Source organism: Cetorhinus maximus, chromosome 36, assembly GCF_964194155.1.
Source record: "Cetorhinus maximus chromosome 36, sCetMax3.hap1.1, whole genome shotgun sequence".
Lineage (NCBI taxonomy): Eukaryota > Metazoa > Chordata > Chondrichthyes > Lamniformes > Cetorhinidae > Cetorhinus > Cetorhinus maximus.
This window is the reverse complement of record NC_135914.1, coordinates 2,731,510-2,759,487: the sequence shown is the minus strand read 5'-3', so window position 1 is coordinate 2,759,487 and position 27,978 is coordinate 2,731,510. Positions and strand designations below refer to the sequence as shown.

Genomic DNA, 27,978 nt, shown 5'->3' with positions numbered 1-27,978 from the left:
CCAGTGAAGATTTTTTTCAAGTGCAGCCTCTGTTGTAAACAGGAAGTTCGGAGAATTTGCGGACAGCAAGATTCCACAAAGAGCAATGTGATATTCAGCCAGATTGTTTTTTCTGACGTTGTTTGAGGGATAAAATTTGTCCCGGGCAGTACGAGAAAAACAATCAGCCCCCGAGCCATCCACTGCGCCCACTCCCCCCCGCCCCCCACTGCACACCCACCCCGCGTCCACCCCCCCACCCCCCGCCCCCCCACCCAGCGTCGCCTCCCCACACCACCCACGCACCCCCAAGTTCCCCAATCCCCCCGCCGGCGTCGCCCCGGCTCTTTTGCTCGCTGGTGAAATGGGGGGGTGGGTTTCACGCCAAAGGGGCAGACAGGGGATCTCGGTTCACCAGGTAATCCGATAGATTGGAGAATGTTGACATGTGATCGATTATGATCAGGTGGGATAATGTATTTCTTCAATATGAAGCTAATATGATAGGATGTAGGTGTGGGAGTAATTTTACACCTGACTGACTATCTCAGTGGTCTCAAACTTGCAATGAGACAATTCTGAATGAGGAGTGAAGAAGACACAAACCTTGAAACAGATGCAGGAACGCGCAGGACATTAAGAATCTCATGTTCGGCGCTCCCGGACAGGTCGCTGTGCTATTTACACCGACTCTTCTCTCCGGTGTCTCTGTGTCTGGCCTTGGGGCCCGGAAGACATGGAGAAAATGCACATTTTGCAGAGATTAGGTGCACTGTTCAAAAATAGCATACTGGAAAAATCAGCCCCTGTAACTGTTGGCTGTGGGTTTCCTGTTTACAGGTTCGGAGCCCACGCATAGCTCTGCCTGCAAAGGGCAACACGTTACAGCTCGTGTGAAAAGCCTGTGAAAGGCGGGGTGCGGCCCAGAGTGGCTCAAACTGTGGGCAAAAGGCAATGGTTCAGAATTCAACAACATTAATGCTTGTGATGTACGCGTGGGCGCAGGGTTAACGCCCTCAATTCCGAGCGTGGTGTTTAATTCCTCTACAAAACACTAATTTATTCTGGTCTCCACAAAAATTACATGCCAGATTGAAGAAAGCTGGAATCAGATGTTAATATTTTAGTCACTTTTTCACCCAATACATTTCTCCCCGCCTGTCACTTTGTGTCAGAATTACTCCCTCAGTCGCACCCAAGCCCCTTGAACCAATTACCCGGGATGTGTAACATTGCCATTCTCTGAGACGGGCCCGGTACGGCCACGAGGCAAGAGTTGCACAGAAAGCTACTGCGAGGTGGAAAGTGAATCTTGTTCGATTTAATTGCTGAAGTGTCCCATAACAAACTGGAAACATTCCAGCCCTTGGCCATGCAGCAGCCATACACTCACAACACGTTTAGATATAGTAACCATGGATTGTTGGATAAACTTGGGCAGAGTGGAGCAAGATCCCTGACTGTTAAGCGTGTGGAACAGGATAGAAAAAGCAGAAGAGAATGTATCAGACCAAGCTCTACTTTAGAGAAAGTGTGGTGGTGGGCGCAGCGGTGTTCAGATGGATAGACAGGGGTTATAGATTGAAGGCGGCTAGACAGAGTTAAGGTATCGATCAATAGCCTGATTTAATGGCAGAACAAACTCAATTGAGAGGATGAATGGCCTCCTCCTGCTGCATTGTTCCAGTAGGATTAGGTGGACAAACTATTAAAAGACAAATTGAGGACTGATATCAGAAGGTCTATGACAATTAAATTGATTAACATTGGGAATTGTTCTCTGGGTAGGGCGAATGGTGCGGCGAGTTGGGGGTTGAGTATCGGCGTGGATGGTGAAACCCACTGAAATTATTTAGGAAACGGGTGTTGTTCTGATGCTTGAGTGAGGAATAACGTTTCTGGAAGAATGAACAGTGTATAGTGAACGATCTTTCCCATCTGCATCTTGCAAAAAGGCTCTCCAAATTATCTTTACGATATCTGTGAGAAATCTAATTTCACAGGAGAATAAACGATGATAATTTGAGAATATTTCTAATCGCTAGAACAGGACTGACAAGAGATTGTTGAGTGGATTGGAGTTATCCAGTTATCCAGTCATCTTAACTCTACTGATCGCTGCATTGAACACACTCAGAGACTGTGCATCCCCAGCTCTCCGGGTGGAGAATTCCAAAGATTCCCAAACCTCTTAGTGAATACATTTCTACTCAACTCAGTCCTAAATAGCTAACACCTTATCCTGAGATTTGATACCGATTACTGGACGCACCAGGCATGGCGGGGGCTGGGCGGGGTCTAGAGTTAGGAAACCCTCTCAGCATTAACCCTGTCAAGCTCTTGCAGAATTTTACATGTTTCAATGAGATCACCTCTCATTCTTCTAAACTCCAAAATCTATAGACCGAACGTACTCAATCTCTCCTCATTGAGCTACTGCCCCCTTGCCCTGGACTCCCTGCCCCACGAGAGGAAATAGTTCCTCTCTACCGATTCTACTGAATCAACTAATCATCTTAAACTCCGCAATTAGGTCACAATTTAACCTACCACATTCGAGGCAATGCAAGCCTAGCCCGTGAAACCTGTCCCCGTAATTATAACCTTATAGTACCTGTATCGCCCTGTTGAACTTCCTGTTTATATACCCCCACAGCACAATCTAAATTCACATTCATGAAAATGCTACTGCTAAATGTTTATTTTTACCCGCAAGGGATTTATAGGATAGTTTCTGAGAGATGGATCTTGAAAGAGTCTTAAAAGGGAGCTCTTTGTTAGCCTGTACCTGACCCGTTTGTATCTGCTGATTCTGGAGTAACGAGAATCGGAACATCTGGACTGACGTGACTTTGATCGGCAATGCAATGAAGCAGGCGTGGTGTTCTCCTCCATCCTTCTCTCTCTCTCTCTCTCTATCTCACCCTAACTGAATATCGTGCTGCTAATGTTTGCAAACGTAGGATCAGGAAAACAGTAATATCTAGACCGAAAAATGAGAAATTCCATCTACATTGCATTTTATCTTGCTGGAAGTTACATTATACAATGATAATTGGGTTTTCATGGCTATATACTTTTAGCAATTTGCCCACAATATCGCAAACATGAGAAGGGAATCCTCCAATGGTGGAGGTTTCGGGGAATCATTGCTCCTTGGTCACTTGTTTTTTTTTCCAAAACAAACTGCACTCACTCATAAGATTCTGACTTGTAGGTTTAAACTTAAACGCAAATAAAAACAGACTGTGTAAAAGTAAAGTTGAACCCTCGTAAGTTTTCTGCATCACCTTCCTGTTCCTCTCCTGTTGTGTTCTAATCGTGTAAATCATTAAGACAGCTCTTCTCAGCCAGAGAAACCCACAACTACCAGCATCTCAACCCAGGACTAATATTGCCATCTCAAAACAAATTGCAGTTTCACCCAGGCGACATTTAATTATAAGCTAAATATTCATCAAAACAAACTTCTACTGTGTCGTTAAAATCGAAGAATAATTTATTTTATTTATATACAGACAATTGGAAGGAAATAATAACCCTGTCAGTAACTGAAGTTACAAAGTCCGCATAAAAGATTGAGTAAACCTCAAGGAAGTCCCGAATATTTGCTCAATGTTACGTTCACGCTTGAATTACACTAATACAGTGTAATATCATTCGCAATATTCAATGCAACCTATTTCATATTTTAAAAAATAAATGAGCCAGCCTTTGTAAGCCCTGACGATTGCACGGGGAATGCTGCCCCCGTAATTTAAACCTTATAATTCCTATATCGTCCTGTTGAGTTTAGATCTGATTTGCATAACCGCACAGCATAATCTAAATTCACATCCACAAGAATGCTACTGTTAATAGTTCATTTTTACCCGCAAGAGAGTTATTGGACAGTTCCTGGGAAATGGATCTTGAAAGAGTTTTAACAGGGAGTTCTTTGTTCCGCCGGAATCTGACCCGTTTCCATTCTCTGATCCTGGAGTAATGAGAATGGGAATATGCAGACTGATGTGACTTTGATAGGTATTGCAGTGTAACCCCCAGGTGTGGTGTCCTCCTCCCCCCTTCTCTCCCTCTGTCTCTCTCTCTCTCTCTCTCTCTCTCTCTCTCTCTAACTGAATATCTTGTTGCTAATGTTTGCAAACCTAGGATTAGCAAAACAGTAATATCTAGACTGAAAAATAAGAAATTCCATCAATATTGCATTCTATCATGCTGGCAGTTATATTATACAATGATAACTGGGTTTCCATGGCAATATATTTCTATCAATTTGCCCACAATACCCCAGACATGTGAAAAGAATCCTCCAGTGGTGGGGATTTTTGGGAACCATTATTCCTCGGTCACCTGTTTTTTTCCAAAACAAACTGCACTCACCCCATGTCTCTAACTTGTAGGCTTAAACTTAAATACAAACAAAAACAAACTGTGTTAAAGTAAACTTGAACCCTCATAAGTCTCCTGCATCTGTTTCCTGTTCCTCTACTGTTGTTTTCTAATCCTGTAAATCATTATCACAGCTCCTCTCAGCCAGAGAAACCCACAACTACCAGCATCTCAACCCAGGACTGATATTGCCATCTCAAAATTAATTGGAGTTTCAGCCAGGTGACATTTAATTATAAGCTAAAAAGAATAATTTATTTTAGTTACATACAGACATTTGCAGGGAAATAATAAGCCTTTCAGTAACTGGAGTTACAGGGTGCGCATGAACGATTGAGAGAAGCACAAGGAAGTCCCTAATTTTTGCTCAATGTTACTTTCACGCTTGAATTACACTAATAGAGTAGAATATCCTTCACAATATTCAAGGCAACCTATTTCATATTTTATAAAAAATGAGCCTGTCTTTGTAAGCCCTGACGATTGCACAGGGAAAGCTTAATTGTTTGATGGGGATCTCCATGGTTCAATGGTTATTTCTACAAGGCTGTGGGTTCTTTGGCAAATCCTCTCTCCTCCATAATTCATCGGAGAGAAAACATCCGGATTCTCATCTGCGGCCCGCCTTCTTTTTTGATCTCTTTTCCAATGCAGCCATGTTCAAAGAGGCGTAGAGAGGTCCGCCCTGAGACTGGGAAACACATTCAACATTGTTGTTCAAAAATACTTTAAGAAGACGCGTCAGATTATCTAGGCCCGCAATTGCGTTTCATAGAATCATAGAATGATACATCCAAGGAGGAGGCCATTCGGCCCATTATTTCGCTTCTGGGCTTTTTGTAAACGCCATCCAATTAGTCCCACGCTCCCCTTCTCTGACCCCTTACCCCAACTATTATCTTCACTTCAATTCTTCATTCTTGTATCTGTCATTGATTCTGCTTTCATTGCCGTTACTACCAATTTGACATTTTTTGTTTAATGTGTCTATGCAAGAATTATGAATAAATGTTTTGTAACCGATAAGTAAAATTCGGAAAGAAATTAACACAAAAATCACGAAGTTTAATCACGAAACTGGAAAAGTGACTCTATGGATTTGAATGGATTGCTCTGCAGTTCACTGGACAATTGGGTTATCATGTTTCGCCATGCGCCAGGTACAAGATAGAATCGTACACACAATCAAAATAATTTCATTTATATCGCTCCTTTCACGTCTTCAGGAAGGCACAGATCACTCAAAGGCACGTCCCTGAAACGTAATTACTGTTCTTCGTGTATGAAACGCGGCAGCAATTTTGCGCACATTAATATCCCATAGAAAGGATTTTGATAATGGTCCAGATGATTTATTTTTTGAGATGTTGGCTCAGGGATTAAATATCAAACAGGACACAGGTGAGAACCCCGCCCTGCTCCTTGTCCAACAGCGCTGGCGACATCTTTCAGCCAACCGGAGAGCGCAGCCGGGCCTCGGTTTAAAGTTTCACCTGAAAACAGCTTCTCTAAATTGCAATACTCACTCAGTCCTGCACTTGAATGTCTGTCCAGACTTATTGCTCAAGTCTCTGAAGTGAGGCCTCGAACCCACGGCCTCCTGACTAAGTGGTGTGTATGGGGAGGTTTGGTTAACGGGGTGGGGGGGAGAGACAGGTACAGGCATACCCATTGAGTCAAGGCTCACAATCGCTCACGCAATCTCACAATAAAACGCACACACAGTCTCGCACACTCATATTCTCCAGAACGTATTCCTTCTTTGTCCACTTACAACAGGAACATATTTTGATTTACCAATAAAACTATCCTGGGTTAGGCCTTTTCTTCATGGTAATTCCAGTGGCTAAGATATTTAGAAACAAAATTGTTGGGTGGAGGACGGTGGAACGAGGGCCGAGGAGGATGGGAGCTACACTCACCGTAGAAATAAACAAAGTAAAAATAAATATCACAGAAAGCTAGAGATCCGAAACAAAAACAGCTGGAAGAGACATTCTACCAGGAACATAAGCATATCCTTTGTATTATCAGGTGGGGAGAGGGCTGGGAGAATTGTCCTGATTCCAGTTAGAGGGAAAAGAATTGTGACATAAATTCAGCTGCTCGAGACTATGACCTGCCCTCTGTTAACCACGTGTAATATCCGGGATGGGACGCCGTTGACCTTATCCCAAAACTCATTTTTTCTGCATATTATTACAGCAGTTTCAATGCTCTCACCTGTATTCCGCCGTGATCTGTCCGCTTCGCCGCTATTTGACGGTGATCACCTGTGTGTTAATGGTTAGATATGAATAGAAATGTTATCCCAGTCGAGAAAGTCTATAGTTACTTACAGAGGATTGCGTGCCAATGACCACGAATGCACCAATGGGCCACAAACGTCAATGGGCCCCCAAACCGCGAAACCTCATCAATCTGCAAATTGTTCCTAAAACTTCAATGGAGCCCAATTCGACAATGGTGGATAAGTAGCCCTAACACCAGAGTTTGTGGCCTATTGGGTATATTACTGCCAGTATTAAGAAGCAATAAATTGGCCTTTTATGAGACTAACAGAGAGGAAAGGCTTCTACAACAAGGAGCGGGAAGTTCTGGACCTAATATTCTGAACTGAGTCAGGGCAGGTGGGAGGCGTATCAATAGAGGACTATTTTCGCGATAGTGAACATAACACAGTTAGATTTAGGATAGATATGGAAAAGGATAAATTTAGGCTGGCAGTATAAGTTCTAAACTTGGGAAAGGCAAATTATACTAACATGAGGTAAGATTTGGCCCAAGTGCACTGGGGGAAGCTCCTTGCAGATAAAACTGTATCAGAGAAGTGGGAGGCATTTAAGGAGGAAATAGGGAGAGTACAGGGCAAATATGTTCCAGTGAAGACAAGTGGGTTGGGGTGGGCGGGGGGCTGCAAGTGCGGAGAACCCTGGATGTCAAGGGGCATAAAGGTTAGGATTAAGACAAAAAGAGACGCTGATGGCAAATACCGAGGACACAATACGGCAGTTTCCCTAGAGGAGTATAAAAAGTGCAGGGGGGAGCTTTAAAAGGAAACTAGGAAAGCTAAGAGAGTGCATGAGAAAGCATTGGTTAGCAGAATAACGGACAACCCAAAGAGCTTTTTAAATAAATATATAAAGAGCAAGAGAATAACTAGAGGAAGAGTAGGGCTGATTATGGTCCTTGGAGGTAATCTGTCTGTGGACCCAGAAGATGTGGGTACAGTCCACAATGAGCACTTTGCTTCGGTCTTCACAATGGAAAAGGACAATACAGGCATAGACACCAAGGTGGAGGACTGTGAAATATCAGATGAAATTAACATATACAGAAAGGGGGCACTAGTGGTTTTAGCGGCCTTAAAACTGGCTAAATCTGTAGGCGCGGATGAGATGCATTCCAGGCTGTTGAGGGAGGCAAGGGAAGAGATATCAAGATCCCTGGCAGTAATTTTCAAATCCGCTCTGGCCACAGGTGAGGTGCTCATTTTGTCCCATTATTAATAAAGGGAGGAAAAGTTAGACAAGGAAATTCCAGGCCAGTCAGTCAAACCTCCGTAGTGGTGAAGCAACTAGAAATAATTCTGAGGGGTGGAATATACCTACACTTGGAGAGACACGGATTAATCAGGGATAGTCAGCATGGTTTTGTTCAGGAGCTTGGTGTCCATATCACAAACATGAATGCAGCCGGGCAGGTAGATAAGGTGGTTAAGAAGGCATATGGGATGCTTGCCTTTAATAGCTGTGGTGGAGAATACAAGAGCAGGGAGGTTATGGTGGAACTGTTTAGAACGCTGGTTAGGCCATAACTGGAGTGCTGCGTGCAGTTCTGGCCCCAACATTATATGAAGGATGTGATTTCACTGCAGAAGGCGCAGAGGAGATTTACCAGGGTGCTGCCTGGGCTGGGGAGTCTGAGCTTGAGGAAAGATTGGATGGGCTGTGGTTGGTTTCCTTGGATCAGCGAAGATTGAGAGGGGAACTGATAGAGGTGTATAATGTTATGAGGGGCATAGGTAGGGAGGTTAAGAAGGCACTTTTTCCATTAGTAGAAAGGCCAATAACCAAGGGACACAGATTTAAGGTAAGTGGTAGAAGACTAAGGGGGAAATTGAAGAGAAATGGTTTCGCCTTGAGGGTGGTGGGAGTATGCAAATCACTGCCTGAAAGGGTGGTTGAGTCAGCAATTCTCGTAACATTTAGGAATTATTCAGGTATTCACTTGCGTTGCCTTAGCCTCCAGGGCTAAAAGTCAAGCGTTGGAAAATGGGATTTGTATAGTCAGATCTTTGTTGGCCGGCACAGACACGATGGGCTGAATGTCCTGCTTCTGTGCTGCAAACGTATATGAGTCCATGAAAATAATCGTAGAACATTCTGATTGTGAGAAAAGCACTCTGCAGACACTAAGATCATATGCACATATTGCAACTGTTTCAAATCAACGAAATAGGCGACAGCCATTCTCTGGTTATTTCCCCAGCGCAATGTCGTGACCAATCAGATAACCTGTCTGGTTTGAATTTTAACAAAGCTTGGCAGTTAACTGTCAATCAACAGTTAACTTGTGCATTTTCAATGCAAACACTTCTGCCAGTCACGGACCACATGCCAAACAATCTGTACTCTCTTTTCATGAAATATAAATTGTTTCTCTTACATTTGGTATTCTTGCGATTTTTTCCTGAGGGGTGCAATACCAAAAACTTCGACATCATGCTCTTTATTTCGGCAATTTACCCATTTTGGCATTTAATCTCTCCCAATATTTCAATACAACTTACCCGTTTGGCGCTCATTCTGCTTCTTGCTTTGCCTTTTTGCTCTCAAGCTAAAACTGGATGCGGACAGAAATATCAAACACGTGTTAGGTCTTGTAAGTCCTGGCTCAGGTGCCGGAAATAGTTGAGAAGAGAATTGCCCAAGGATCTTAGAATCTACCTTAAACAATCATAGAACATTTCTGAATATGCTATTTGAATCGGTGTTGGAGTTGATCTCGGTTTGACACAGTGTAAAATAGAAAAATATTGTTGGTGATGAACTTTGCAAATTGTTCAGTAACTCACTTTTCATTGGGGGATCTCCTGCCTCGCTCTTCTGGAAGAAGAATGTGTAATTAGTTATTGAAATCTCCGAGAAAGGAATCACATTGGAAAAATATGGACTGAAATGTCCATTATAACCATTAATCCTCACCTGATCTGCTGTTTGTACGAATCCAAATGGAAATGAGCACCAAGAGTAGAATCAGTACCAGCAGGATAGTTATGGCAACAGGAAGAGCCAGTTTGCACCAACCTACAGAGACAAAACACTCAGAAACTGCTGCTGGGTTAAATCATTCTTATCTGGGATTCTCTGAAGGGAAACGTGATCCAGTTAAAAAGTTGGAGCCTCAAACTCGGGTGTGAAAGTAAATTAAAAAAAAACAGTCAGTGGGACTGAGAGTGGAGAGTCGATGCGCAGAATGGATTCAACGGCGCAGTGTTTGCTAGTGGAGATGAATTAACTAACAGCACGGCCAGGACTTCTTCACATGCTTAATGTATCAGCATGTATGATGAAAAACATCATACCAATGTCTCAGTTGAAAATTGAATCTTAGAATGATACGACAAAGAAGGAGTCTAATAGTATCTGTGGAGAGAAAGACAGTTAACGTTTCGAGTCCGTATGTCTCTTCTTCAAAGCCACGGACTCGAAGCGTTAACTCTGTCTTTCTCTCCACAGATGTTGTCAGACCTGCTGAGGTTTTTTGCCAGCAATTTTTGTTTTTGTTTCAGATTTCCAGTATCCGCAGTATGTTGCCTTCATAAAAGAAGCAGTCTAGTCGGCTCATCGTACCTGAATTGGCTCTTTGAAATAGCAATCCAGTTATTACTACTCTCTCTGTTCTTTCCCACATAACACTGCACATTTTCCCCATTAAGTATTTATCCGATTCCCCTTTTGAAAGTTCCTATTGAATCTGCTTCCACCGCCCTTTCAGGCAGCGCCTTCCAGATCACAACAATTCGCTGCGTAAAAAAAAAAAAAATCCCCTCATCTCCCCCTCTGGTTCTTTCCCCGATCCTCTTCAATGTATCCCCCTGGTTACCGACCCTCCTGCCACTGGAAACACTTTCTCCTTATTTACTCCATCAAAGGCACTCATGATTCTGAACGCCTCGATTAAAAATCCTCTTAACCTCTTCCGCTCTAAGAAGAAATATCCCAGTTTCTCCAATCCCTCCAGATTAACTGATGCTAATTCTGATTAGAGGCCCCATTCTGGTCAGTCTCCCCTGCATCCTCTACAAGGCCTTGACATCCTTCCGAACCAATGGTGCCCAGAACTGAGGACAATGCTAGAAACTTGGCCAGCCGGAGGTTTATGAATTTTAAGTCTATCTTTCTTGTTTTTAGTCTCGATCCCTCAATTAATAAAGTGAAGAATTCCACGACATTCAACAGCCATTTCTGTTTATCCTTCCACCTCCAAGCATTTATGGTATTAGAGAATGATTACAGCAAAGAAGGAGGCCATTCAGCCCATCGTGTCTGTGCAGGCTCTCTGCAAGAACAACTCACTGAGATACACTTCCCTGCTTTTCCACGTCATCTTGCATTTTGTTATCCTTTTCAGGTAATTCTCCAATTTTCTTTTGAAAGCAACGATTGAATCTGCCTCTACTACAGTGCCAGACATTACACTCCATATTTTAACCACTCGCTGCAGAGAAGGGTTTATCGTCTTGTCTCTGTAACTCCTTTTTTTCCAATCAGTTTACATCCGTGCCCTTCGCTTCCCAATCAGCCCGCCAATGGGAACGGTTTCTTCCTAACGGTGCTGTTCATAAACCTTATAATTTTGAACACCCCTAACAAATCTCCTCTAAACCTTCTCTTCTCCAAGGTAAGCAGCCCCATTTTCTGCAATTCATCCATTTAACTGAAGTTCCTCACCCCTGGAACCATTTTAGAGAACCTGCACTCTCTCTCCCGCTTCACATTATTCCTAAAGTTCTGTGCCAAGAACTAGACAAAATAATTTAGTTGAGGCCAAACCAGAATATTGTATAGATTCATCATGGCTTCCCTTTCTTTTGGTCTCCCTGCCGTATTTCTAAAGGCCAGGATCCTCTATGCTCTATGCGCGGCCCTGACACGATCAATGAATTGTACACAAGAACCCCCATGCTCGCCCACATGTTTTACGTGTGATAAACTTGAGCTGCTTCGAACAATCCAAACTCAGTGACAATTCAGATCCTTGGCTTAATGTTACGTAAGATTGCTGATATCAAGGATTAAAATTAAAATAGGTTTTAAGGGGAATTTGGATATGATAAATAAGGTTCCTGGGGGTATAAGAGGAAACTGAATGGACGACAAGTCTCAGCAAACATGTCCATTTTACGGAGCAAATTCGCTTCTTGGCCGTAGTTTGTTTGCTCGCAAAGCGCATCCAGTTCAGAACTGACCTCATCCACATTACAAGACCCTTTGCATGAAAAGGACGATGCAAGCAGATTCAATCATGACTTTCAAAGGGGAAATATATGATTCTAAAGTCTCTGCAGAAATATAAAGCAAAACAAGAAAGTATATACAAGAACAAAAGACTATTCTGGACTGATAAAGCAATAATTTATTTTAAAATAATTTAACAAGTGAACGCACAACACACACACAAACACACACATAAACACACACAGGCACAGACACACATACACACAAACGCAAACACACACACAAACACACAGAGACACACACACACACACACACAAACACAGAGGCACACACACACGAACACACACACAAACACACAGAAAGACACGGCCGCACAGAAAGACACACGCACACACACCCACACACATTCAACTTTAGAGTCAGTTGGAGTGCCGACTGTGAAATTAATAGCTCCAACAGATAACCCTATGTATTTGTCGATTATCTCCTGGAGGTCTTCAGTTCACTTTCGGCAGGATCTTAGAAGCTAGACAATTAGTACAATTGAAACCAAAGTTGAATAGAACCCTCCACTGTACATATCACCAACTCACTTGTCCATGTCCCTGCTGCCTTGGAGAACAACACGCTCTTCGTCCAGTTTTTGCTGAGAGAGCCCAGTTGAACAATACAAGTACAGAGGCCGCCGCTCCCCCAGGTTTCCCTGGACACCATGACGTGACTTCTGATGCTGTAGGTCCCGTCCGCCTCCTTTGTACCGGGATCGCTCAGTCCCTCAGTGACCAGGCCGGAAATATTCCAGAAAACAGCGATCTGGTTGGAAGAAACTCCACTGACCAAACACACTAAGGGGACGGTTTCCCTCAAATGCAGATCACCCGGCGGGACAAGCAAAAGCACAGCCGTCTTGTTGCTGGAACTGTCTGGACAGAGATTGGGCCACAGTCAACGATTAATTTGCTCCAAATGTTAATGCTGTGCATGATCTGAATTCATTTCACTTGCTCTCTTACCTCCAACCAGTAGTGTGGGTCCATTCTGGATCGGTGCATTGACATCCATGTGAGCACAGTAGTAGGAACCCGAGTCATTCACCTGGACATTGCGAATTTCCAAAATCAATACATATTTGCTTTTGCCTTTTTTCGAAATAAACTTACAGTCGGCCCCCTGACAGGGAGGGATATCGATTAGTTTCGGAGCTTCACCCACACGTTGTTTGTACCAGAAATAGCTCGACACCAATTCCACTTCGTAAATGTGGGAACAGGTTAATTCCACCGTCTCTCCGACTTCAGCTGTCATTATGAAGGGATTCTGAGGCAGAGAGGGCTCGGATTCTGTAACTAGAGAGATTATTGTTACATTACTACATTGAGAGATTGGAGGAATGCTCTTGTAACAAAATTGACTGTAATTTAAGAAGGACCTCGTTATTGTCTTTAATTATTTTTGGTTAGACTAATTCTGCAACTTGTATATGCTTCGCTTTATAGCAGTAAACAGAAAACAAACTCACATCCTCCGGTCAAATCCCTTCACCTAATCACCGGGTCACATTTTCAGCTTAGTAAACACTGATTCTGGCTGATTCCAATTGAAAACTCATACCCGCTTCTTACCATAAACCGGCAGCACTTGGAAAATGAGCATCAGAGATAAAGATTCCTTGGACATCATGAGGTTTTCGCTCTCACCAGTTTGTTTCTGCAGGCGGAGTGGCCGCAGACTGACCTGAGCTCAGCACCAGTGAGTTGCTCCCCTTTCGGTGCGGTGGAAACTATGACGAGTTATGCTATGGAAAGTGTGACACCAATTTGGGTGCGGTGCCCTGCTGAATGCGACATACATTTGTCATATTGTGGTCACTGTCACAGCGACCGAGTAGCTGGGTACCTATAAAGAGGTTTGGGCGGTTGAGAGGGTGTCACTAAATTCTAACTGTGAGAGAGCTGAATATTGAAGCTAAAGTTCAATTCATTCTTAGGATGCGTGTTTCGGTGCCTGGGGCAGCAGGTATTAACCATCCTGAGGGCCGCTTGAGAAGCTGGCGGTTTTCCGCCTTCTTGAATAACTGCAGCCCATGTGGTGTATGTACGCCCAGTGCAGTAAACTGGCAGTGAATGGACGGCGATACAGTTCCAAAACAGGCTTGCGCGTGACTCGGAGGGGAACTTGCAGGTGGTGGTGTTCCCATCAGTCTGCTGCCCTTATCTTTCTGGGAGATAGAGGTTGTGGATTAGCAGGGTGAACGGCCGGAATTCAGAATGTAATGCAATAGTGCTCAGTAAAATTCACTCTGAAAAGAAGTTGTGCAGCATTCTTGATACAACCTGCTTAACACGGAGACAGGAAAACGTTGAATGACAATCGCATTGAATGGGTTGATTTGGAATTAATGGCGGCAGCCTCAGTGAGCGGTCCCGGTATTCCCTGTGTGCGGATAGTACACAGTGCAACTTCTGTGAGCTGCTGATTAAAGGAACGCTTCATTTGTGAATAATGTTGAGGATTTGTAAATTTTATTCATATGCCGGGCATTGCAGATACACATGCAACCGGTGTCACGTCGATGATCACAGTGTAAATGAGTTCAGTTGTGCACCAGCGACCTGTTCAGTTGCATCAGCCCTGGGCGCAGACCCTGAACTGCCTGCGGTTTAACGCTTAGTCCTAATGTTTAATCTCTAAAGGCACTTATGCGCGCGAATCGTCTCAACTTTAAAAACAGGAAAGCCGCTGAGAGATTATGGCTCGAAATTCATTTTCCATCTCAAGTCTAAAGTGGACACAATCTCGTTCAGTGATTTCCGCCCCTCAATGTGCTATGAACAGCCCCCGAATGGGCTCTGAGGGCGGCGTCTTTCTGAGACTCGCAGCAAGCAGCCGCGGTCGCAGCTGCAAGGTTCACGGACTCGCTTCTTTATCATTCAAGGTCATGCATTGCTGCAGAAAAGTTCAGACACTCAGTAAGGAACAATACTCTCTGCTCATTTCAGAACCCATTCTGCAAGTAATTCACTTGAAGATTAATGGAGCCCGCTCTTGTCTCCCAGATTCTGTTCCTCATTATTATCCCGAAGATTCCTTGACATGGGTTCTTGACGATTCTTGCAGTGAATTTGCTGCTTTGACTTTATAACTGGGTGAAATTTCCAATGAGGGGCTCCCATGAAAAGAATGATTTGACCCAGCAGCAGTTTCTCAGTGTTTTGTCTCTGTTAGTGTGACGCATTTTGACCCTTTGCCATAGCTGTCACGATGATCCTGGTTCTATCCTGCATCCTAATACGGATCTGGGTTCATTAAAGGAGCTGATAGAGTGAGTAGTCACACCTTCCTGTCCCTGACTACTGGCTGAATTTAAGGTAGTTAACCTAAGGGGTGTGACTGTCTCCTGAAACACAGCGACCAGGTAACTCTCCCCCTCCCAGATGTGTCGCAGTGTCCGAAGCTCAGACTCCAGCTCATCAACTCTGAGCCGGAGTTCCTCGAGCAACCAACGTTTTCTGCAGATGTGGTCACTAGGAACCACAATGGAGTCCACCAGCTCCCACATCATGCAGCGACAACACATCGCCTGGCCCTGCATATCTGCGTTATTTAATTAGTTTTTCAATTTGTTTTTAAATTTCCTACCAGTCTTTAGTTTATCAATCTGTAAAATATTTCTCATATTTAACTTTAATATAAAAGCAACTTAGAATAGAGATTCAAAATGCACTCTTTAAAACAACTGGAACTCGCTCTCTAGGTAGAGTTGAAACTGAAGCGTTAGGCCTCCGATCCTGGGCCCCAGTAGTCACCTTTAATCTTAAATCAGTTTAGAATAGGTAGTTCAAACTAGCAGTTACTTACCAACCAATGAACTTACGGTTTTCCCTGTGATGTCACTCTTTGATTTTTTACACTCGGCGATGGTGACTGCAGAGGACACTCTTCCCAGACTCATTCGTCTCACTATCATTCTCTTGATCCCTATCTGTATTTCAGTCCTATTAAAACTGTGTTCTATCTATTTCTCGCCATCATTCTCCTTCTATCTCTCTCTCTCGCTATCTCGCTATGTTTGTCCTGTTTAAACAATGTTTTATAAGATGTCAGCTCTTGCTCTCTCTCTGTTTCTGCCCTTTATAAACACTGTCCTATATATCTCTCTATCATGCTCTCTCTGTACCCCATTTAAACGGCGCTTCAAAGGATCTTTGTTCCATCTCTCTCCCTATTATTCCCTCTTTCTCTCTCTCTCTCTTACTATTTCTCTCTCTAAATGCTTTTTTGTCCTGTTTAAACAGTGCTTTATAAGATCTCTGCTTTCTCTTGCTACTATTTTCTCTCTCTATCTCTTCTCCCTCTTTCTATTTCATTCTTCTTCTCTCTGTTTGAACGTTGTTCTACAAGATCCCCTGCACTTTCTTGCTATCAGTCTCTCCATTTTCTGTCCATCTCTTTCCCTCTCTATTTATTTCTACTTATGACCTGTTTCAACCCTGTTCTATAAGATCTCTGCTTTATTTCAGGGTGAAGAAATACGCAAAAATCTATTTTCGTTTTCGGCTAAACTCACATGTTGAGGTTTCCCAAATTTCACTTGTTTAATCAATTTCACGAACTTTCTTTTAAATGAAGGGGTTTTTTTTTGTCGACTCTCCGCTCCCTACCACCCGCAGTTTGCCGCTTTCCGGGAGTGTGTCGGCGGCGGCGCCTCTCCTTTTGGGGATGATCGTTGTGGCCGAGAGAAGGAGCTGCAGGAACCGGCAGACAGGTGGCGATTGTTGGGAGACGCTGTAACTCCGCGGCCCTCTCAATCTATCCATTTATCAATGGGTTATTGACACTTTCAGCCGGTTAAGTGTCAAATGTACCCCTTAAATCTCAAATTAACTTTTACTTTCCAAGAGGCAACATGAACATTGATGAGAAACTGACAGTTTCCAGAGGACACGAGCAGAATAAAGACGTTCAAAAATGGAAATGTTGCCACCACGCGTGGATACTTCTCACTGAATTGTTATAAAAGGTTTAAAATTCATAATTATTGTTATATGAGTCTAGAAAACTTTGAGTAGCGAGAACTACAGGATAACAGAAACTGGACATCAGTGCCTCGAGTTTAGAAGATTAAGTCGTGATCTAATCGAGGGTTTTAAGATGATTAAAAGATACGATAGGGTCGTTAGAGAGAAACTACCTCCTCAGGCAGCGGGGTTGGGAGGGAGGGAGGAGGGGGCGTGTGTGTCGGGGAGGGGCGGTGGGCCGTCGAGATCAAGGCGACAGAACTTTAAAATTGGAGCCCGAACGTTCAGGCGTGATGTCGGGCAACTCCTCGTCACACAAAAGCGTGTGGAAATCTGGAACTCTCACCCCTCCCCACCCCCGCCCCGCCAAAAAAAAAAACGGTTGAGGCTGTGGCTTCAAGTTGAAAAATTCGAAACTGAGATTGAAAGATTTTTGGGGGGTGAGGAGATTAATGATTATGGAACCAAGGTGGGTAGATGGAAATTAAGATACTCACCCGACGTGATCTAATTGAATTGGCAAGAGGGGATGAATGGCCTCCTCCTATCCCTATGATGATGGTGTTTGTTATATTAATAGATTCGGTTTTTATTGTTTCTCCACATACACTTTATGCCCGCTTTGCCTATCAGGAGTATCCCACACTCTGGTTGGAGAGGAAAGAGGGAGAGAGATCACGGTCTGCTTCCCGAATATGACGTTTTATAGAAAGTTTCCTCTGTTGGGCGAGAAATTCCTAAAGCCCAACCGGTGCAAATTCAGGCGCATTTTTGTGATGTCGCGCAGTGCGGGAACTGAAGAATCTCTCAATGCCCGCTATTCTAACGATGAAATATTGCCTGCAGTTCCACTCCGGCCTCTCCAGGTTTCTGTTATCTGGTATTGGTGTTTATATATGCATTCTGAATCGTTATGCAGTATGTGACTAGATATTATTCAAATATGTTTTACAATGCATCTGTGCTCAAGTTACCTATATATTAGTTTAGATTTTAAAACCAATGTTAGCTCTGCGATTCCAGTTTTTTTTTTGATCATTCAGACCAGATGCACCCAGGGTATTTCTGAGGCCAATGTACAAATACATTTACAGAGCGAATGTAAGCAGGATAGAAGGATGGTTAAGGACCGACAGATGCTGGATGTAGGCTGCATTGATGTGAAAGCTGCAGCGCTAGTGGATCCCAAGCTTTCACTGGTCGTGTCCTAGGAGTGAACAACGTTACATTTACTCTTGAAAGAATATTATTTACAAATCATCCACTCTGTTGATAATACAGTTGGGAGGGTTTTTCAGACTAAAATCACTGTTTCGAAGACACTTAAAGCGCAGCAGGAGGCCATTCGTTCCATCACGCCTATGCCAGCTCTTTGGATGTTCACTTTAGCCCCACACACCAGCTGTCTCCCCATGACCCTAAGAATTATTCGTCTTGTAGCACACATGCCAGTAAATGTTAGCATCTATCCTGCTTACAGCACCACCCAGTGGCTGTGACTGAAAGAGGTTTTCTGGCGATGTTAATAATTCGCAAACATGAGCACAATTCGATCCTCACATTGGAAGGTTTTTCAAACACGTGAGTAAATGCTGGTTCACTGAGATGATGCGATTTACTTCCATCACATCTTTAACCTCATAAATATTAAAATATGGACTGGAAAGCCCATGGTGTGCTGATTACTGGATATTTCTGTTGGTGATTAAACTTTGATCTGCAGAACGTCTTGTGATTCCAGTTCCTCGCGGGGAGAAACTTCCCCAAATTAACACCAGCGCATTTTACTGTAAAGATTAATTTTGCACAGGTATTTAGAGAGTATTTCCAGACACTTATTAAAACATGAGGCTAGAATGGCTCATTCTGCTAAACAAAGCTCATCTGTCCGGCAATTTCTGTCCTCCTCAACCTGCAGGAAAACAATTGTTTCCTTACAAAAAAGGCAGGGAATCCAGCGAGAACTTCCCTATTCTCCTTACCCAGAGAACCATTCCTCGTGCTGATCACCCTGTGTGTCATAGACCTCCTGATATCAGTCCTCTTAATATCTGGACCGATTAATCCGTCAGGCACGTTGGAGCCATTAATTCCCTCTGGTTGGATCTGGCAATCGGCCTGATCATGGGTGATGTTAGGAAATACATATAGCTTAAGTAATTTAGATGTACATTTGGGTTTCCTATGTATAAAATACATCTTTCAGTTCAGGTTTATTTTATATATTTTTTTTTCTATTTGAGTGTTAAAATGTGAAACCTGGGATATAGTTTCAGTTTTGTGTAGAGGCAGAGGTCGAAGCACTGTTTGTACACTTGCATTTGCAATGGGTTTTATGACTCTTGAAAAGAAGGTAAATCAAACACAAGGGTAGAAAAAGTGTTGTTGTTGCCTAGCAACAGGGAACCAGAGAGGGAGGGCTCACACACACGCACACAAACACACACACACACACACACACACACACACATACACAACAGAGAGAGTGATAGAGGGAGAGAGAGAGAGAAGGGTGGGGTTTGGCGGGGAGTTGAGGGGGTGGGGGTGGGGGGGTGGTGGGTGGGGAGAGAAAGCAGCAGTTTGAGTTCACTTGAGAGGAGCTGCCAGAGAGAGGCTAGGCAGCCGAGGGACAGATAGCAAGTCCCAAACTGAAGTTGAAGCCAAGACTCCAGAGAAGCAGTCTACTGGGAGAAGGAACTGCTGAGAGCAAATTTCCAAAAGACCCGACAGCTCCCAAGTCCAAGGAGCGAAACAGGAACAGGAGAATGTCCCAAGGTGGCTTTCTAGCCAAATAAAAGACAGTAACCCGGAAAAGGTCCTGCTTCGTGAAATTAAGAGTGAGAGGCAGAGGAAGGCTCCAAACTTTAAGCTTAAAGAGAGGAAGCTGCAGGAAGCTGATTTAGTTCGAGATATGCTTGAGACGAGGCAGAATGTCCAAGGAGACAGCTAATGGTCTGTAATTCTTTATAATGCGCATGTGAATCAGTGCTGCGCAGTTGACGGTTGAGTCAGTGAAATAGAGTCCGTGGAGGAAAGTTTCATTGCACGTGGTGATCCTGTGGAGAGAAACATTGAAAGAAGAGTCGAAGCCCTGGAGGTGGACACTTGCGAAAGGCGCCTGGCAGAAATCATCGGTTTGGGAGAAGGTCCCAAAGCGAGTTCCTGGAGAGTGGAGATTGCAAAGCCTCTTCTGAGAGACGGAGTTCAGCGAACCTTGTTGTCTCACGGTGTGACAAGCGTCCTGTCGGGTGGCGGGTGGGGGAGCGTAGCGGTGGGGTTTGAAGAGAGGTCCATAGCATCTGTTTGGGGCGTGCAGCACGTGATGGGTCGAGTTCATTGGATATTTTCTATATCCTCAATTTACCATGCAAATATACCTGGGGAGTTACAGGAAGGAAGCTCTGTTCAGGCTGTATCTAAACCTCAGCCCCTCACGTGTAAAAAAGGGCAGCTGCCAGTGAGGGAGAAACAACATCAGACATTCACTCTGCTGCCACCGGAGAAGGTGGTTGAAGAACTGAATGACCCAATTCACATCCAAGTTTGAGAATTTTTAAAGAGAATCATTAATCTGCCCAGTTACTAGTTGACAGGAAAAAGTTAATGATTCCTTCAGAGACCCAGTTAAACTGGTTTGAAATTACAATGACGCACTTTAATGGTGGATTTATGACTTTAGGCGATATTTTTAAAAATTATTCCCAGGACGTGTGCTTCGCTGGCTGTTCCAGCATTTATTGCCTATCCCTAAATGCCCTTGAGAAGGTGGTGGTGAGCTGTCTTTTTGAACGGCTGCAGTCGATGTGGTGTATGTACACCCACAGTGCTATCAGGGAGGGTGTTCCATGATTTTGACCCAGCGACAGTGAAGGAATGTCGATACATTCCCAAGTCACGATGGTGAGTGAATTGGAGGGGACCTTCCAGGTGTTGGTGTTCCCATCTAGCTGCTACCCTTGTCCTTCTAGGTGGTAGAAGTAGAAGTCATCGGTTTGAAAGGTGCTGTCTAAGGAGCCTTGGTAAATTCCTGCAGTGCATCTTGTAGAAGGTACACAATGTGCTACCGTGCTTTGGAGTTGGAGGGAGTGAATGTTTGTGGATGGGGTGCCAATCAAGCGGATTGCTTTGCCCTGGACGGTGTCCATCTTCTTCAGTAGAAGCGGCACACATCCAGGCAAGTGGGGAGTACCTGCAGCAGGAAAAATGTCCATTTCTAGATGTTGTGTAACTTGCAGATCATGGTGTCCCCTTCTGCCCCTCTTCTTTGAGGTGGTAGAGTTTGAGGGTTTGGAATGTGCTGCCGAAGGGACCTTGAGTAATAGCTGCAATTCACCTCGTGGATGCTTCACACTGCTTCTACTGTTCGTCGGTGTTGGAGCGGGTGAATATTTGAGGTTATGGATGAGGTGTCGCTCAAGCAAACTGGACCAGTGACAGCCTGGATATCAAGATCACATCTTCGAGAAACATTGAAATGAGCAACATAGACATAACTGACCATGAGAAATTACACGCAAATTCCCTGTCAGACAGGTGGTTTAATAAATAGATTATTTTACACTCCCTCTCAATGTTTAAATGATCCCTTTGCTCCTGCAGAGACCTGATTAAAACATCTGAATCGCTCGACAACTAACCTCCCGCTAACTGGGTACGTTATGAAGTGGGCAAATAGGCAGCTTAATCTCCCGCCTAGGCTGAGTTAACTCACCTCAGTGGAGGCCAGAGAGTCCAGCCAGTTTGTAATGGAGTTTAAGTACCTCAGTGCGCCACGTACTGTTTTGAAAGAGATTTAACAGTATTGCAATATATCACAAAGTGGATCAGTCCCGTTATGCACCTTATTATGTCGTATGAATAACTTTTTTTTTGGAAAACTGAAGTATTACAGTCTGCAGCAGTTTGCTGTCCGATGGGACGGTATTTGACGTTTATCTGAATTTTCATCCCTGGTAACTGCAAGTAGAGCACAGAGTCCTGCATCACGCATGAAGCCCGGTATCTTTCTCGAGAAGGACCACAGCCTCTCTTTCCACAGTTGCTTCACAAAGACACATTGCAGCATTTAATCTGCCTTCTTTTCCATTTTATCACAGTCTAATCGTTTATCTTCATTTCCTGCCCTCCCCGCTCTTTGTGTGATACGTATAAAGTGAGTAAACGTTTCCAGCTCTGGTCTGAAGCATTACGTCAGTGAGTCTCATAGAAAGACGATGGGTTATTCAGGTCTTCAGAAGACAAAGACATGTCTTGTAAATGACAACTCTATTTGTAAATGTGGTGAGCAACATACAGTATTGGAAGAAAGTAGCTTGGTTTGCATCATATGTAATTTCAGATATTAAGGGTCGCGTAAGAACGTTTATAAATTTTCATGAATAAGGTATATTTTAGGAGAAAGAAAGACTTTTCTCAAACTCCCTCACCCCCTTACAAAGCCTCATGCCTCCCGCCTGAACAAGTTTTCAAAATCATTTGAAGTTTTGCACATGGATTTGCAAGGTTTTATTTATCGGCTCTGAGTTCAGTGAAACATTGCTCACTTCCATATCTCCCCCTTGGAAATTACACCAGGTTTATTACAATTGAAATGAGTTGCGAGCGGAAAGCTGGCTGTTTGGCCGTAAACTGGCTGCTGAAGTTTGGAAATTGCAGCGTAAATGCGGTGGATTCTTCGGGAAATTCTGTCTCCTCCACAATTAATCAGAGTGAATCCATCCCGGGTTCCCATCTGCGACCTGCCTTCTTTTTCGATCTCTTTTCCATTGCAGCAAACTCCAGGGAGGTAAAGGGAGATCCTCCCCGAGACTGGGAAATATATTAAACATTGACATTGACAGGTCAGATAATCTATCCAACATTTTTCAAAGTCTTTCTGGTTTTTCTATGCGTTCTGTTAAACAATGCTGAGCTCTATCTACACGCTGAACTTGTGGCTGCGTTGATGTTCCTGCCATTTAACATTGATATTATCCTCCCCATTGGTCAATCCCTGATGGTTTCCCCTCTGCCCATGTAGTAGCTCCAGTCCGCCAGCAGAGGGAGGGTTTGTATCACTTTAATCGAATGATAGAGAAACACGTTTACGGAGAAGAGGATTTGGCCCTTTTTAATTCATTAATTCACCCAGAGACAAAAGATCACCAATTGCAACCAGCCTTGCTGCTTCTGACATGAGTTTAGGCTTTTCAGCCCCAGTGCCAAATCAGTTCCAGAACTGATACTTTATTTTTGTCCTTGGAATTATATTTTCTCTTTAGGTATTTACCTGAATTCCATTTAAAAGTTAATATTGACAGCGGAAGCTGCGCCAAGAAATCACACATGGACGCGCGTACACACACTCAGAGCGACACACATAGGCACACAAATACACAGGCACACACATGGAACGACACGCGCGCGCACATATATACATATATTCACACACACAGAAAACAAACTGGATTCGAACAAACATACATAGCAAGTGTTAGGTCTTGTAAATCCTGGCTGATGTGCCAGAAAAAAAAGATAATGCAGGAAATTGTCGAGTGGCCTTAGAATCAAACTTGAAAGATCATGGAATATGTCAGCGTCTATCATTGGAATCAGTGTTGGGGTTGGACACAGTGTTAAATATGGAGAGGGCGTTCGGGATAAGCTGTTCAAATGGCTCAGTTACTCATTTTTCATTGTGGGATCGCTTGTCTCGTTCTCCTGAAAGGAGAACCTGTAATTAGCAATTTAAAACTGCGAGAATGGAATCACATTGGACAAACAATTATGAAAATACCCAGGGTAAACATTGATCCTGACCTGATCTGCCGCTTTTATGTGTCCAAATGAAAATGAGAATCAAGAGTAGAACTGGGATCGCCGCCACTATTCTGATAACATTAAGAGTCGGAATGCAGCATCCTACAGAGAAAAAACAATTAGAAACTGCTGCTCGGTCAAATCATTATTTGCTGGGATTCCCTCATGGGAAACGTGACCCAGTTAAAAGTTGGTGCCTCAAAGAGCCACTGCGACAGATCGCGGCGAGTGGACGCACAGAATGAAATAAATGAAGCAATGTTTTCGAATTGAGATCAATTGACGGACAGCGCTGTTAGAATTGGTCCAAGCTTATAATGTATCAGGATGAAAAGAACTTACCAATGTCTACCTGGAAACTGAACTAGAGAATCTTAGAATGAACCAACACGGATGGAGGCAGTTAGGCCCAACATGTCTGTGCTAGCTCTTTGTGTAGAAATAAATCAACACATTTTTCCCTTTGGTTCTCTGTCAGTGAAAACAGTTTCTCCTTATTCACTCTATCAATACCCTTCATGATTTTCAGCGTCTGTGCAAAAATTTCCTGTTAACGTTTCCTCCTCTAAGGAGAAGAATCCCATCTTATCCAGTCTCTCCACATTAACGGGCGCATTCTAGTAAATGTTCAAAGCACCTTCTCCTAGGCCGCGTCATCTTTCCTTAAGTATGGTATCAAGAATTGGGCACAACACTCCAGGCTTTATAAAGTGCAAGTTTCTCTCCTATTTGATTCCTCCATTAATAAAGCCGGGGTGTCCCAATGTCTTTTAGCGACAATCGCAACTTGTCCTGCCAACTTCAGAGATTAATATGCATGTGCTACCTGCCTATGAGAGTTCAAACCGATCAGTTCCAAATAACCCAACTTCACTGTCGGTTGATAACCCGAGGTTAGTGTTAAATCCGACTGCTGATATCACCAACTGATATTAAAAATAACCGGCATTTTTCCAGGTAAATGCAGGCTGATAAAGTACATTCCGGGAAATGAAGAAGGAGATGGGGGGAATTGAGCGGGAGTCACGACCCTGCAGATGCATCGTTTTTCTCCAGCTACCTCATCTCTTCACTGCTTTCTGCTCATAAACACATTCAATGTGGAACTAATCTCAACCCTGTTCCTCATCCACTGCCTGAAATGACGGGGAAGCTGATTAAATGATAACATTCATCAGGGATTTCGGATTATTTAAGCGGTTATTATCATGAGGAAAGTGTTACAGGTTATTGGGAAAGAATGCGATTAATTGAATATCTCCTTTCTGTGCTGTATCACTCTGCAATTTTAAGATGTCGCATAGTAACATAAGGCGAGGCGAGAAATTCTCCCTCTCGGACAGGGAGAAAGATTAAGTTATGCCAAAACATTGAATGCACTTTTTACTTACATTATAGACAGACACAAACGCATGCATACATATGTATATAAGATATATGTATATACACAAACATACACACATAGAGACACAAATACACACATATTCACATGCACACATATTTCCAGACAGGCACACACACCTGTACATTATATATATATCCATGGTTTTCTGTGGATGTCCTGGACGTGCTTAATTGGGGTTATTAGAAACTACCGAATTACTCCAAATGATTCTATGAATAAAAGCCGCTATTGAACAGATCACCAGCTCACCTGTCCCTGCCTCTGCTGCTTTAGGCAACTAGACGCTCTTGGTCCAATATTTGTCTGTAGACCCGAGTTGAACAATATAAGTGCACAGAGCGTCTCTATTCCAGGTTTCCCTCGACACCATGACGTGGCTTCTGATATTGTCCGCCTCTCTTGTACCGGGATCGCTCGGTCCCTCGGTGACCAGGCCGTAAATATTCTAGAAAATAGCAATCTGGTTCGATGAAACACTACTGACCAAACACATTAAGGGAACGGTTTCCCTCAAATGCAGCTCACCCGGCGGGGCAAACACCAGCACAGGCGTCTTGTAGGTGGAACTGTCTGGACAGAGATTGCGAGACAGTTAACGATTAATTTGCACTATATGTTAACGTTGTGTACGACCAGAATTCATTTCACTTACTCTCTCACCTCCAACCAGTAGTGTCGAAACATTCGGGAGATGTGCATAGCCATCCTTATCAGCAAACAGAAACTTCAACTTTGTAGAGGTCGCAGGTTTAGAAGGTGAACGCCTGGATTTCGGAAATTAGCATCATTGTACTCCAACTCATTTATTCTGTGAAGATGTTGTACAAGACTCTTGATAAAATCTGGCCCACTCATTCATCCGGAGATTGCGAATTTGCAAAAGCAATTCATATTCGCTGTTACCTGTTTTTGTATATAAACATACAATCGGTCCACTGAGAAGGAGAGATATCGCTTAGATTCGGGTCTTCACACACACGCTGTTTGTACCAGAAATAGCTCGACACCAATTCTACTTTGTAAATGCAGTGACAGGTTAATTCCACCGTGTCTCCGACTTCAGCTGCCATTATGAAGGGACCCTGAAACAGAGAGGGCTCGGATTCTGCAACTAGAGAGAGATTATTGTTACATTACCACAAGTTATTGAGAGACAGGAAGCAGCCGCTTTGAAACACGTCGCGTTAATTCAAGAACAGTCACATCATTATTTTCAATTAATCTTGGTTAGATATTCATTCTGGAATTTGCGTTTTTTTTTCACTTTATGGGAGGAACCAGTAAATGAACTCACATGATCCGGGCAAATCCCTTCACCTGATCACTGGGTCAAAATTTCAGCTTAGTTTCCACAGTTTCTGTTGATTCCAGTTTAAAATTTTCGCCCGCCTCTTACTTACCAGAAACTCGCAGCAGTTGGAAAATGAGCATCAGAGGTAAAGATTCCTTGGACATCTTGATTCGGTGAGTTCTCCCTGTTTGTTACTGCAGGTGGAGTGGCCGCGGACTAACCTGAACTCAGTCCCAGTGAGTTGCTCCCCTTTCAGATGCGGTGGAAACTATGACGAGCTATGCTATTGAACAGATGACACTTTTTTATGTACGGGTCCTGGTGAGTGCCACATGCATTTAACACACTAATGTCACCATCTGTGCGTCACAGCTGTCAAGTAGCAGAACGTTTATAAAGAACTTTACTGGGCGGTCGTTCACGGGGGCGGCGGCAGGGGTAACAGAATACTCTTTGTATGGTGCATCCTCAATGTTGCAGTTAAACATTGATTCACTCACGGGATGTAAGCCTCACTGGCAAGGCAAGTATGTATTAACCATCTCTAATTGCCTCTTGAGAATATGATGGTCAGCCGCCTTCTTGAGCTGCTGCAGTCCACGTGGTGTAGGTGCACCCAACGTGCAGTTAGGAAGAGAGTTCCATTATTTTGACCCAGTGACAGTGTAGGACCTGTAGTCCTTTTCAAGTCAGGGCGGCACGTGGCTTGGAGAGTGCTTGCCTGTGGTGGTGTTCCTATGTATCTGCTGCCCTGGTACTTCAAGGTTGTAGAGGTCGCAGGCTGGGAAGGTGAACGCCTGGAATTCAGAAAGGACGATCATTGTACTGCATATAATTTATTCTGTGAAGAGCTTGTACAAGATTCTTGATACAATCTGGTTAACACCGAGTCTGGGAAACATTGACTGAAATAGGCATGGATTGATTTGTATGTGAATCACTAGCATCTTATTCTCTATAACACAAGTTACGCAGAGACCTAGAGTGGAATTCTAATGGGACAAACACGTTCATTCACGACACTTATCGAGAATCTAAGTGAACGAAGCTCTTTCGAATTCCGTTCTACTCCTTAAAAGTTCCGTGCATCGCCCTCCTTTCTGTTCAGTCTCATTGACTAGGTTTTCAACAGTCTTAATCTGTGATATAAAACACCAATGGGAATTAACCTGAATCCAATGTTAAGAGTTCGTGGTAGAATTCTATTTGCCAACGATTTGATTGACCCCGTGAAGGGAGTTTCAAACAATAATACATAGTTCGCTTTGTGTTTTAGGCTAAGTGCGTTCACAGCAGTTCAATGGAAAATTCAGTGTGCAGTTATGCCGTGCAACTAGCTGTTGAGCATCTTTGATGTTACAGTTTACAGAGTTACATCGAATTCACAGCACAGAAACAGGCCATTCGCCCCGAATGCTCGAGCTCCTCTTCATACTCCGCACGAGCCTCCTCCCACCCGTCCTTGATCTCACTACAAAAACAAACCCTTTTATTCCTTTCTCCCTCCAGTGTTTGTTCAGGTTTCCATTTAAATGGATCTCTGCAATAGCTTCTACCATTCCCTGTGAGAGAGGGTTCCACATTCTCCCCATTGCTTGTGTAAAAAAAGATTCTCCTGAATTCCCGAATGGATTT

General features: G+C 43.6%; 2 long non-coding RNA genes across 2 annotated transcripts in view; one reads left to right on the top strand and one right to left on the bottom strand.

Annotated features, from left to right (window-relative positions):
• LOC144672171 (uncharacterized) overlaps nt 1-27,978 on the top strand; it is a 312,256-nt gene that overhangs the window by 175,066 nt on the left and 109,212 nt on the right. The window lies entirely within an intron of this gene.
• On the bottom strand, nt 22,354-25,893 carry LOC144672280 (uncharacterized). The gene is made up of 3 exons (XR_013574092.1): nt 25,713-25,893; nt 23,648-23,749; nt 22,354-22,657 (listed from the first exon to the last, which is right to left on the bottom strand). It is a non-coding gene; the product is annotated as an uncharacterized LOC144672280 (long non-coding RNA).